Source organism: Hylobates moloch, unplaced genomic scaffold (assembly GCF_009828535.3).
Source record: "Hylobates moloch isolate HMO894 unplaced genomic scaffold, HMol_V3 SCAFFOLD_17, whole genome shotgun sequence".
Lineage (NCBI taxonomy): Eukaryota > Metazoa > Chordata > Mammalia > Primates > Hylobatidae > Hylobates > Hylobates moloch.
In genome coordinates this window covers 1,407,968-1,419,766 of record NW_026652292.1, presented here as the reverse complement: position 1 = coordinate 1,419,766, position 11,799 = coordinate 1,407,968, and the positions used below count along the sequence as shown (strand labels likewise).

Sequence of the window (11,799 nt, the reverse complement as noted above, 5' to 3'; positions counted from 1 at the left end):
GTCAGGAGTGGAGAAAGAGGCACATGTGGCCATGCCGAGGGGCACGTCAGACTCCAAAGCCCCCACGCTTTGTGGTTGGAAAACCCCACATACAGGTTCCTGGGCTGCTCCACTCACAAGCGCGGTGGGGGGGAGCTCAGAGGTGAGAGGGGCCGACGTGGACACAGTCACACAAGGGCCCTGGAAACGTCCCTACGAGAGCGGCACAGACACCCCACGTGTCCTTCAACAGAGGAGCTGCCAGGGAACCCCGTAGTAAAGGAGGAGGCAACGTGTTAACCTCTCACACTCGTTTTTACCACCTTTGTTTTTTAAACAAGACACTCGCTTAGAATGTCCCCGCTGCAGTCGATGGGGAGGCTGAGCCCTGGACAAGGACACCTGAGGGCCCACAGTCATGCCAAGCAGAGCTGAGCGCCCTCACGGCGGGGGCAGCGGGGTCTGTGTGAGCAGCGCACCCCGGCAAGTGCTGTGTTCTGGCCGGACGTGGACGCCCAGCCCTGGAGTGAACTTGCCGCAGTCAGTCCTGGTCCAGGCAGTGCGGGCCTTCCTCCGCCCTCCAGCTGGACCCCCACTGGCTGCTCGCGGGAGCCTGGGTTTGTTGCTCTTATCTTGATTTCTCTCCTACGCTGCTCCTTCACCTACAGCTGCAGCCGATTGGGGGTTATCAGAGCAACTCTTCACCTGTCTCTGCCGCTCAGCACACATCGCAGCAGGCTACAGGGCTGCAGACTTTGTTGACCAGGATTCCGGATTAACCACCTGTGTTTGCAGCCTGTGGAAAGAAGCATCGGACACACTAGGATTGATCTAGAGGAGAGGGCACCTCACACACCCTCTCCACACACACACCCTCTCCACACACACCCTCTCCACACACACACACCCTCTCCACACATGCCCTTCTCTCCACACCTACACAGAGCAGGGAACTGTTCTGTTTTAGTTTAAATGCTTCAGGAAATCAGGGATCATTCATTTTCTTCTGCTTTCAAGCACAAAATAATTATCCCTGACATTTACCATTTTCTTCCCTCATTGAATGTAACATTTCCCTTTTAAAATGTCTTTTTTAAAAACAGACCTATTTTTGAAAACATAAAAATGTGTGAAGTAGGCAAATGTTTTCTTGTTTCCAATGAGTCCTCACCAGCACTGAGTCCTTAAAACTGCTGTCCTTGTATTTAAAATCAATGTTGGTCCCAAAACCTCAGTCACGGAAACTTCCAGAGAGCGAGGGTGTGTCGGCGTTTCTTCACCACATCTTTATCCATCGTTTGATGTGTTTCTTCACCGCATCCTTATCCATCGTTTGATGTGTTTCTTCACCGCATCCTTATCCATCATTTGACAAGCGCTGTGAGTCAGACTAGCCCCTGCCCACCTAGACCCTGGCCTGTGGGGGGAGGAGGGGTCGTGCTTGGCCGATAAATCGGAAGATTATGGGATGACATCCGTGTGGGATGGTGTGAGATACAGATACACAGATACTTAAAAACATCGTGTCATTTAAATGTAGGTACGGAATACATGGAAACCAGGGAAAAACCGTATCACAGGTCTTCCTAGAAGGTCATTTTAAAGTTGTTTAGACTTGTTCACTGCCATTCAATATTCTGTATTACGTTTTATACATCTGTGTGATTGATCCCGCCCCCATCAAACCGGAAACTGCTGAGCTCGGAGGGCCCCGGCCCTGGATCCCGGAGAGGCCCCTCCTGTCCCCGGCGACTCAGCCTCGCTGACCTGCCCACAGCCGGGCGGCGAAGCGCCCAGGGGCTGCTCAGGGACCTGCACCTTCTCCTCACTCCTCTCAGGCCTCCAGCGGCCTCCTCGGCATCAAATATGCTCTGCAAAGGGACATAATGAATGTCTTCACTGTAAAGTGACACCAGCAGTTACAGCATCAAATATGGCCCTCCGGGGACCTTGATGTTCAGCTAGACCAGTGCTTACAGGAAGGTGGCGGGGCCTGCAGGCCGGCAAGCCTCACCCTGGAGCACGGCTGAGTCACCAAACCCCTCTCCAAGCATACGGGGCAGGACCCAGAGAAACAGGGCCCACCTGTAGTATTAGGACTTTTAGGATAATATTTCCTTTGTCAGAACAATGTTTAATGAGAACCACAGTCGAGTGCTTCAGCTGGCTTTGAGGGCTTTATGGTGTCAAAGGATTCAGGAGAGAGGAGAACCTGGGGAGATGAGAACCAAGGGAGACGGGCCCCAAGCCTATATCTATCGCACCTGCCCTGGCTCAGGGCTGGGCTGGACGTGTTCATTCTCATCTTTCCCACCAGCTGTCCCTGAGGGCTGGGCTGTCCTGCCGGTGAGGGGAGCTCAGGGGAGGAGGGGGAGGCCCAGGTGAAAGGGAGCCTGAATTTCCAGGAGGCAGACGGCAGGCTCGGGACCCCGGGCCCACCCAGACCTCGGGGCCAGCGATGGTCCCCTAGTGGATGGCTTTCCTCTCCTCCTCTGGGGCTTCCAGTCGGCATCGCCTGGACCATTTCCCAGCCCTTTGATCAAGGCTGTCCTGAAATGCCCTCCCCAGCAACTCCCACATGTAAACCCTGTATTCCCATAATCATCATCGCAGTGGCTCCGTTTTTCTGACTGAACATAATCTGAGTGCCAGATGTGCTTTCAGGATGGCAGCGCCTCTAGGAGAGGAGCCTGGAGTGATCTCCTGATCTGATAGGTGGTCCTGTGACCTGTGGAGAAGGTGCACTCACACGTGGTCCCGGAGTGGTCACGCAGTTATCACTGCGATCATCCGGAGCCTGGCGCATGTTTACACACGGCGCGGCTCTCAGGACCCGTGGCTGCGGCTTGCACCAGGGTCATAAAATTGCAGGGTGCAGGGACTGGATCGCCCTGGGACTCTGAACGCCCGCTCCTGACTTTCTGTGCTGGCCTGAAGGAAACCCTTATCTCCAGGATCCACAGGTCTGCAATTTCTGGGAACCAGTGCAACAGGCTGAGTCAGCCGTGCGGGATTCACAGCCCTGTAGTTCTCCAGGTGGAGGTGACACAGGTGGGGAGAGGCAGGTGGGCAGAATCTGAGAAGCTGAGACCCTGAATTCCCCAGTCACTCAGGGCACCGCTTCCTGCTCTTGCCCCGACCACCCTCTCCTGGCCTGTAAGACTCGAATCCACTGTCACCTTCTAACACCTAGCACCAGCCCTAAGTCCCAGGGTCAGAGCCAGGAGGAGGGACCATGCACACAAAAAGAACTGCAAGATGTTGCCTGTTTTTCTCGACAGAAACACAGGGAATATACGTGGCAATGGCTCCTAAGGGTGATGGACCAGGGTGGAAGACGTGGAAGGTTCAGCCACCGGTGCCCTGACTGCGTCTGCTGGCTTCATTGTGTTGGTCTGAGCAACCATCAGTGGCTCTAATAGTTTTGAAACACAGACTTGATGGTTGCTATTGTAAAATGAAGCCAAACGCTACCAGGAAAGAAAAACAGAGCTCATGAGAGGCAGTTGTCGCCGTGGCTGGGTTTCTTATGCATGACCTTCTCACCCACTGCGTCTCTTTTCCTCCAGAGTCCAGAGGACCCCCCCCCCGCGCGGCATGGATGAGAAGAGAGCCCCCACTGTTAGACTCCACCGCAGCCGTGATCTGAGGCCGCCGTCACCGTGAGGGATGCTGCCATTATCTCAGAGCCCCCAAATTCAATGGGAAAACGAAATCACAGAAGGGCAGGGGCCCAGAGGCAAGTCGTAGATGAGGTGGCTGTGGTCACGCAGTGGGCAGCAGGACTGCCCAAACATGGCCATGGCTTGGCCCACAGAGATCTCTGATGACAACCTGTGAATCACAGCATTCCTGGGACAAGGAGAGAGCTGTGATCATTTGTTCTCTTTTGCTTGTAACAGAATAACTGAGCCTGTTACAGTGGGCAGCCCGTGTGGTGTGAGCAGGGCAGGAGAGGGTCCACTCACCCCAAGAGTGTCAGCGACCATCAGGTGGTGGTCAGGCAGTTGTCACACTGTCTCTCTAAAGTAGTAACTGGCCACAGCCGGGGCCAGGGAAGGGCAGGCTCCTAATAGATAGAACACACCTGAAGCTGGTGATGAGCAGCTTCCTGATAAGGGCTCAGGAGCGGGGAGAGGTGGCCCCAGAAGCGTGCCGACACATAACCCTGAGCTGAGAGGCCACGCCGCACACTTGGTCTCTCAGGTCACCCACTTGACCTTCTTCCGAGTGGACTTCCCTTCCTCGCATTCCTTCTCTGGAGATTTTTAATAAATGTTCACTTCTGCTCTAAAACTCGCCTTGGTCTCTCCTTCTGCCTTCTGCCTCGCTGTTGAATTCTTTCTTCTGAGGAGGCAAGAATTGAGGTTGCTGCAGACCCATACAAATAACCACCACTGCTAACAAAACCAGGTAATGTATAAGAAAAGGAATTTACTTCTTAAACTTATGGAGGCTGAGAAGTCCAAGGTCGAGGGGGCACAGCTGGTAAGAGCCATCTTGCTGGTGGGATTCTCTCTGCAGGTACCTGATGCAGCTCAGGTCATCACATGGCAAAGGGACCGACCCTGCTAACGTGCCAGCTCAGGTCTCCCTCCCTCTTCTTATTGAGCCACCAGTCCCCTCCCATGGCAACCCATCACTCCCTGAATCCATGAAAGGGCTAATCCATCCCCCAGGGCAGAGCCCTCAGGATCCAATCACTCTTCAAGACCCCCCACTTTCAACACTGCCACACTGGGGGCTGCTTCAACAGTTTTGGAGGAGACATTCAAACCATAGCAACAGCCCACTCAAATCTTCCTTGATTTGTATAATGAAAAGGAAAAATAAAACAAGAAAAAGCAACCTCCAACTCTGATAAACTGAGGTTTGACCTGAATCACGGCCTCTTAACCCCTGGCCAGACTTAAGCCAGGTCAGGGCCCGGGAACGGGGTTCTGGGCTCCCTCGAGTGAAGACGCTGCTACACCACAGAAGGGATCTGTGCTACCTTCCCCAAAGGGAGCCTGCAGGGGCCATTTTCCAGGTCACTGCACTGCGGGAAGACACATTCCACAGGCCTTCTGGCAATTTCTAGAAAGAGGCACTGAATCAATGCTAACTCCTGGAGGCCCAAAGGCAGGAACTCTTGCGGGCCAGACGGAGAACTGGGTCTGGGCTCCACTCTCCTCACAGTGGCCTGTGCTTGCCTGGGTCGTTCCCTCAGATGCAGAATGTGGGCTTCAGGTGAGTGACCAGCAATGGGCAGACCCTCGTGCTGGTCTCTTGACATGCAGAGTGGGGGCCATGATGGTAGGAACGGCCAGGGAGGGTCAGAACGTCTCTTCCCGCCAGACAGGAAGGCAGTCACGGCGCCGTCCTGGAGGACTGCGAAGACAGGCGCCATGGTGGGAAATGCCGGCCTCAAAGCTTGTAAGCTGCCCTGGAAGAGCCTTCGCCACGTGCTAAACAGACATCAGGAGGCCTCTCCCTGAGCCTGGAAGACAGGTGTACCTGCCTGTTGAAAGCCTGGGCTCAGCTGAATTTCCACACCGAGTGTAACTTACTGATACCTGACGTTTCCACTTCATGGAACTTCATGGGGCTCTGACCTGGCTGGGCTCAGAGCTGTGCTTAAATTGGCCACAATGCTGTGACCTCTACTTAGAAGGCATGTTGATGTCTGGGAAACACTGGCGACTCTGCCCAGTGTGTCACGTGGAGCATCCAACTATTCACAGGTGGAAAGTTGTGATTCTCCCACCAGCAGAGCCACCTCCGAGCTGCTGGATGGTAGGGAAGGTTGTGATTCTCCACCAGGTCCCTCTCAGCTGCCGGAGGGTGATGGCCCCATGGGATTCTGGGTGACAGCCATCATTGGGGCAAAAGCATCCACTCCTGGGTCTTCCAGCCCATGGCCTTCTAAACATAGCAGATTTGGGATGGATGGTGACCACTTAGGCCATGACCTCCTGACCCAGGACAGGAGTTCCGGGGAAAACGACTTTGTTTTGTTGACGGATGCAGCCCCAGTGCCAGAACATGTGGGGCTCTCAGCAGCCCCCACCAGGAAGGTGATGAATGAATGTTCTGAGCCCACTTTCTTCTGTGCTTAGGAGCAATTTGCTGGGAGAGCTTGAGCAACATGGTATTTCTGTAAAAGCGAAAGCGAGCTGTGCTCATAAGCAGCACCATCGTGTCGGCCAGTCCCTGCAGGGGACATCCATGCAGAAGAAGCCACTTTTGGGACCGGGTGTCACAGCCGATGGTAGAATGTGAGTGAGCACCCTGGACTTGGGGCTGAGGCTGTGGGAGGAGCTCGGGGAACAGCCCCCCTAATCCTGGCATATTGGAACTAAAGGTCCCTACTGGAGCATGAAATGGGTAAACCAAGGACAGGTCAACAGAAATAAAACTGCACGTGGGGGCTTTAAAGCTCACAGGCCTCAGGAAATGCAGCTGACATCAACAGTCGTACAACTCTGAAGAGTTACGGAAAACATCCTGGGTCAGAGACACTCAGTGAGACATTAAGGCCAACTAGGGATGCTTTGAGCTTGATCACAGAGGATGAGCTTGTCCTGCCGCAGGGCTAAGGGGACCACGGCAGGCTTCAGCGGTTCCCCTCCCGGGGGGCTCAGTACAACTCAGCTGTGGTCCCCTCTGCAGGACCCGTACCCCTGGACGCTGCCGGTCCCATGACAAGTCACGTGCTGACTACAGGGGCCTTCATCTCCCTCCATCCACAACTCCAGCGGAAGCTGCTAGAAGTCCTGGCATTCACTGCTGTGCCATGCCCCGGATGGAGCCTGGCACTGCCCGATGGATTTCAAGAGGCCCCATGGAGGGAGGCGTGGATTCCCCTGGCTGCTGCCCAAACCTTTCTGCCAGATCAAGAATGAAAAGTCACTTTTTAAGTCAGTGCTTCTCAACTGGGGGGAGTTTGCCTCCCACAGGGGACACTCGTGACATCTACAGACATTTGTGGTCATCGCCACCCTGGGCCGGTGCTGCTGGCCTCTGCAGGGTGGGGGGCAGGCTGCTGCTCAGCGTCCCACAGTGCCCAGGACAGGCTGGCAGCAAAGTGAATGGGCCCACAGGCAGTCGTGCCAAGGCGAGGAAGCTTGACATCAGCAAACCAACCAGCCCAAATGTGAGGCTCGTAGATGGCGCCTATTAGGGAGCACCTGGTCATTTTGTGGAAAGATTTTTCATTTTGCAACAAGGTTTGTCCTGGGATTCCATGAAAACAGGCCGCTCCCTCAAACATGTCGATGGTTCCATTCTGAGATCCTGTTTGCACATTTCCTGTGATGTTCTTGCAGAGAGCGACCGCCCTAAACCCAAGGCAGCAGACGCTTCATCCCGCGACCTCAGGACGGGCATCATGGCACCATGCAGATGGAGGACAGCGGGAACAGCGCGGGCTGGGTTTGATGTCACCCCTGCTGCACCCCCTCGAGAAGCCATGAGCTCCTAGCCCAGTGACCCCCTCACACACAGGATGAGGCTTGATGCAGGCTCACGGCAGGGCAGGCTGCAGGCCCAGAAACCCCAAATGTTTGTGGCGAAGAAGGACCAGCCAGCAGAGCCTCTGGAGAGGATCCGAGGAAGGATGGCCGTGCAGACCTTCAGGACTGAGGAGCCAATCGATGCTGTCCTCTGCAGAAAGATTGGTCCCTGTGGGAAAACCACCCCTGGCTTCCTACTAGCCCCTGGTCGAGACTGACTGCTCATCACAGACTGCCAGGTGATGGACACACACCACAGAAGCTGCCCCTGGTGAGCCCACCCTGCAGCGAGGTCCCACGAGCACAGTGGCAGCCTGCCCTCCAGGAGTGGCAGGTAGGGCACAGAGCTCAGCAGGCCCGGAAGGCATGAGGCCAGCCCAAAGGGCTCAGAAAAGTGGCACGAGCCTGGGACCGGGAAGCACCGGCAACTCTCACGTGGAGTTGCCTCCCCACACCCAGAAGATGCCCGGGGCACCGCAGCAAAATGGCTCGCCCTGCTATGTTCTCACCCCCGCGTGCCCAGGCTGCAGGAGCAGATGACCCCAAATCGAGGAGCCCACCTGGAGTCTCTGTGGAGAAGGCACCTGCTTTCCTCGTGAGGCCATGAAAAGGACACCTGTGCTTCCCAGGATTTGTGGTCTTGGCGCCGGAGTGATTTAAACATACCACTTCAGGACGTTCTTTCTTCTCATCCTTCTGTTACACTTTTATTGATCTGAATTTCCCAGGTTGAAGGAGAAAAAAAAAAAACAGCCTCACTGAAGCCCATTTTGCTTTCCTGGTTTATACTTTTGTTGCCATTCACATAAATGGAACACACAAGACAACGGCACAGAGGATGAGGCAGGGACCACGGTGGGAAGCACAGGCGTCATTAGCTGTCGTGGCTGCAAGGTGGCGTGGCATCCACGGCGACTCTGCCTCCTCCAGGTGTCACATTAGGAACAAACGAATTGGTTCCTGTTCCAAACATGTTGAAGCACAGGGGGACCTAACGTCCTTGCAGGAGACAATCAAGGGTTGGGGGCTGGATTCACTGAGAATCTTCCCTCTAAATTAATCTAGGCAGAGAATGATCCAAACCATTTCTGGGTGAACGTTGCCTCGGTCTCTGGAAGGTTTTTGTGAGCTCGGTGGAAGCTGTCTCATTAGATGGGAAAGCTGGGCCTTCGTGCCATCCCATTGCCGAATTCAGCTCCCAGGGTGTCTTGTTCAGTGGCGTCGCCTCGCCAGGGGCTGGGGATGTTCTGGCAGGATGCTCAGAGCCAGGCTCTCGCTCACTGGGCAGGGCCCAGGCACGCACACCTCTGGGCCACGCTCCAGTGGCAGGTTTAAAACCAAGCCCAGAGGGCTGGCAAGCTGCTTCTCTCCCAAGGATACTGGAAAGACGTTGCTAACAGGGTAAGGCTCCAGCTTCCTGAAGAAGTAAGCAGAGGCCGGAGTTGTTCAGTTGTCACCAAGGACTGGGACCTGAGCTTCAAGAACTGCAGGGCCACAGGGTTGAGGGGGTGACAGAGCCTGGTGAGGCCAAGACACTGGGCTCCTATGATTCCTGGACATTGAGTAGCGTTGTTCTGGAAGACCCTTGGCCAGGATCAGCAGCCCCAAACCTCTCTTTCAGGGCACTGCCCCACCAGAGCCAAGTGAAGACTCTCAGGAGGTTGGGGGACTTAGGGGGGTTTTTACTGAGGTCAAGGGGATCCCTGAACGATAGAGACTGGAGGGTCCTCACAACCACAGCTCCCAACTAAGGAAACTGCAGCGCAGGCTCCGTCTCAGGGCTGAACAGGAAAGAGGGGCAGAATGATTTTCCCCCAGAGTGGGAGCCTCTTCTGGGGCACGTCCCGGTGGGAACAGGCCCCAGGCCTGGGCAGAGCAGGCAGATGCATCCGCCTCCCATCCCGGCCGCTGCTCTCAGAGCCCCCCTGCCCATCCACCTGGGAGGACCCCCTCCAGCCACACCGGCCCTGGTCCCAAGCCCCTCCTGGCCCAGGGAGGAGTGGGCTCTCGTCAGCGAGTCCCATTCCACACTTCACCCCTCACTGACAGCTCATCTGCTCTGCAAAGGACTGCTGGCCTCGGGTCACCCTGCAACCGCCACATGGCCTTTGACCTTGCCTACATCAGCTGGCCTAGGGTCACCCTGCAACCATCACATCGTCCTTTGACCTTGCCTACATCACCTCGGGTCACCCTGCAACCGCCACATGGCCTTTGACCTTGCCTACATGATGGCCCCATTACTCCTTCGGTGGGAGAGAAATCGTCCTCAAACCCTGCCCCCGCCTCCCCTCCTAGCCCTCTCGGCTCTGGCTGAGCGGGACGGGTCCACACGGCTCAGACCGTGACAAATGTCCAGCAATAAATGCAGCCCTGGGGTCGGTGGCAATTCCTGTCTTTCTTTCAGATTGTTTTTCTGATGGTCACTATAGACACTTCTACAGAAGATTTGAAAAACACAGAGGAGTTGAAGAAAAATACAACTTCCGGGCGAAGCCCTCCCTCCGAGCGCGGCCGCCATGATTCCCGGCGGCTTCTTCACGCGAGTCCTTGCAGTTGCTTCTCGCCTGACGTCCCCGCCTTCAGGGGAGCCCTGACTCGGACGCAGCCGGCGGGGGTGGTTCTCTAGGAGCCTGGGCTCGGATGTCTTTGGAGCTCGGGTCAGGGCTGTCTGGGGCCCCGGCGTCGCTCCATCCCGGGGACCCGGGGTCGCCGAGGGCCGGGAGGACTTGGCTGCTCAGGGACCCTAAGGCCGTCTTCAGGCCCAGGCCCTGCGCGCCGCTCTGGGGTGTGTGTGGCTGGTGAGGAGCTGGGTGGGGGCCGCAGCGGCCTCCAAGGCCAGGGTCAGGTCCGCTGGGCCCGAACGAACCAGGCAGGCCGCAGAGGGATCGGGCCCTTCTGGCTGCCCCACGCCGCCCTGTGCAGGGAGCCAGCGGCCCAGGTTTGGAGTCACAGAGGCCGCGTAAAGCCTGGGCTCCTGTTGTCTCCTCACGCGGGAAGGTCCAGCGCCCACGCCGACCAGCATTCCCCGTGGAAGTGGCGGCCCCTCCGGGTGGGGGTCCCTGAGCTGGTCCCCACAGTCTCTCACCCGGCCCTGGGAGGGGCGTTTCTCCTCTGTCCTTGCCCCCTGCCTGACAGGCACTTTGGTTTTCATCCTCCCTTGGAAACGCTCCCTCTGGAACCCGCCTGCCCCTGGCCTTGTGCTCAGCCCCGGGGGTGCTGGCCCCGGAGCCAAGGTGGAGCCAGGGGTGGGCTCCAGAGGACGGACCGCAGAGGTGGGCTGGGAGGCGCTGGCGAACACGCAGTTCCTTCAGGCTCATCCCAGCCTCACGTCCGGAGTCACCGCAGCAGAATAGAGTGACAGCCTGGGTGTGTGGGCTCCTGGACCTTCCCGCGTGCGGAGACAACAGTGGCCCATGTTAACCATTTTAAAGAATCACAGATTTTGAGTCATGCCAGGGGCTCTGGTGAAAATGTCATGGGGAGCCAGCCCTCCGCGTCTAACATTTCAGCTTGAGAGTGACTGGGAGCTCTGGGGTGGCCCTAGACCTGGGAATGGACTCCCAGGCGCAGCGGCAGGCATTTCTCTTGCTTTTTCTTTATGAGTAAGTGGCCTGGCTATCCAGTGAGCAGTTTTCATGATTCATTTTATATAAGAAAAAAATTAACTTTATCCGTCCCCTACTTTTCTCCATCTCTCCCCAGCTGACCTGGGCTGGCCACGTCCCCGTCAATGCAGCTGGTTCTCAACGGCCCCACTCTTCCCCACGGCTCCGTTTATCACCAACCCACTTGTCGCGCGCACTTAGAGGCACACCTGCTCCTCCTGAGAATCCGGGAAGGAACTGAAGAGACGACGTTGCTTTCTGATCTTTCTCAGGCCAGAGGAAGTTTGTGGGCCAAGTGATATTCCTAATTCAAACTTTATTATGTAATTATAGTACAAAACATATTATTTTTCTCTTTATTTTTCCTCTCACAGTTAATGGTAAATTTTATTGCATAAATAAATTACACATGCTGTAATTCATGCCTCGCAGCCTACACACCAATTAAATCCGAAGCTGACACAGTCCACGCACAATTACATGGAATCTGCAAAGTGAAAGGATCATGTATTTGTGCTGCGGTAATAGGCAGAGCCATTTAGCGACGTGACGGCTGTAAGTGCGGGGCAAGCAGAGTCTGTGCTCGGGGGTGATTGATGGGCCCTGCGAGAGGCATCAGGACAGTGCATTGCCTCACATCGAGCTGGGCAGCGCGTACAGGACATCACACATCTCAGGACTCACAGGCAACACCCACGGAGTGTCCCAACGGGCAGGAG

The 11,799-nt window shown here is 56.0% G+C and overlaps 1 long non-coding RNA gene across 2 annotated transcripts; it reads left to right on the top strand.

Annotated features, from left to right (window-relative positions):
* Positions 1 to 9,923: 9,923 nt before the first annotated feature.
* Positions 9,924 to 11,498, top strand: LOC131381667 (uncharacterized). Of its 2 annotated transcripts, none has more exons than XR_009210546.1 (2): positions 9,924 to 10,132; positions 11,178 to 11,498. It is a non-coding gene; the product is annotated as an uncharacterized LOC131381667 (long non-coding RNA). The 2 variants fall into 2 exon arrangements; XR_009210545.1 differs by lacking the exon at positions 9,924 to 10,132 and adding an exon at positions 10,168 to 10,260.
* Positions 11,499 to 11,799: the final 301 nt, after the last annotated feature.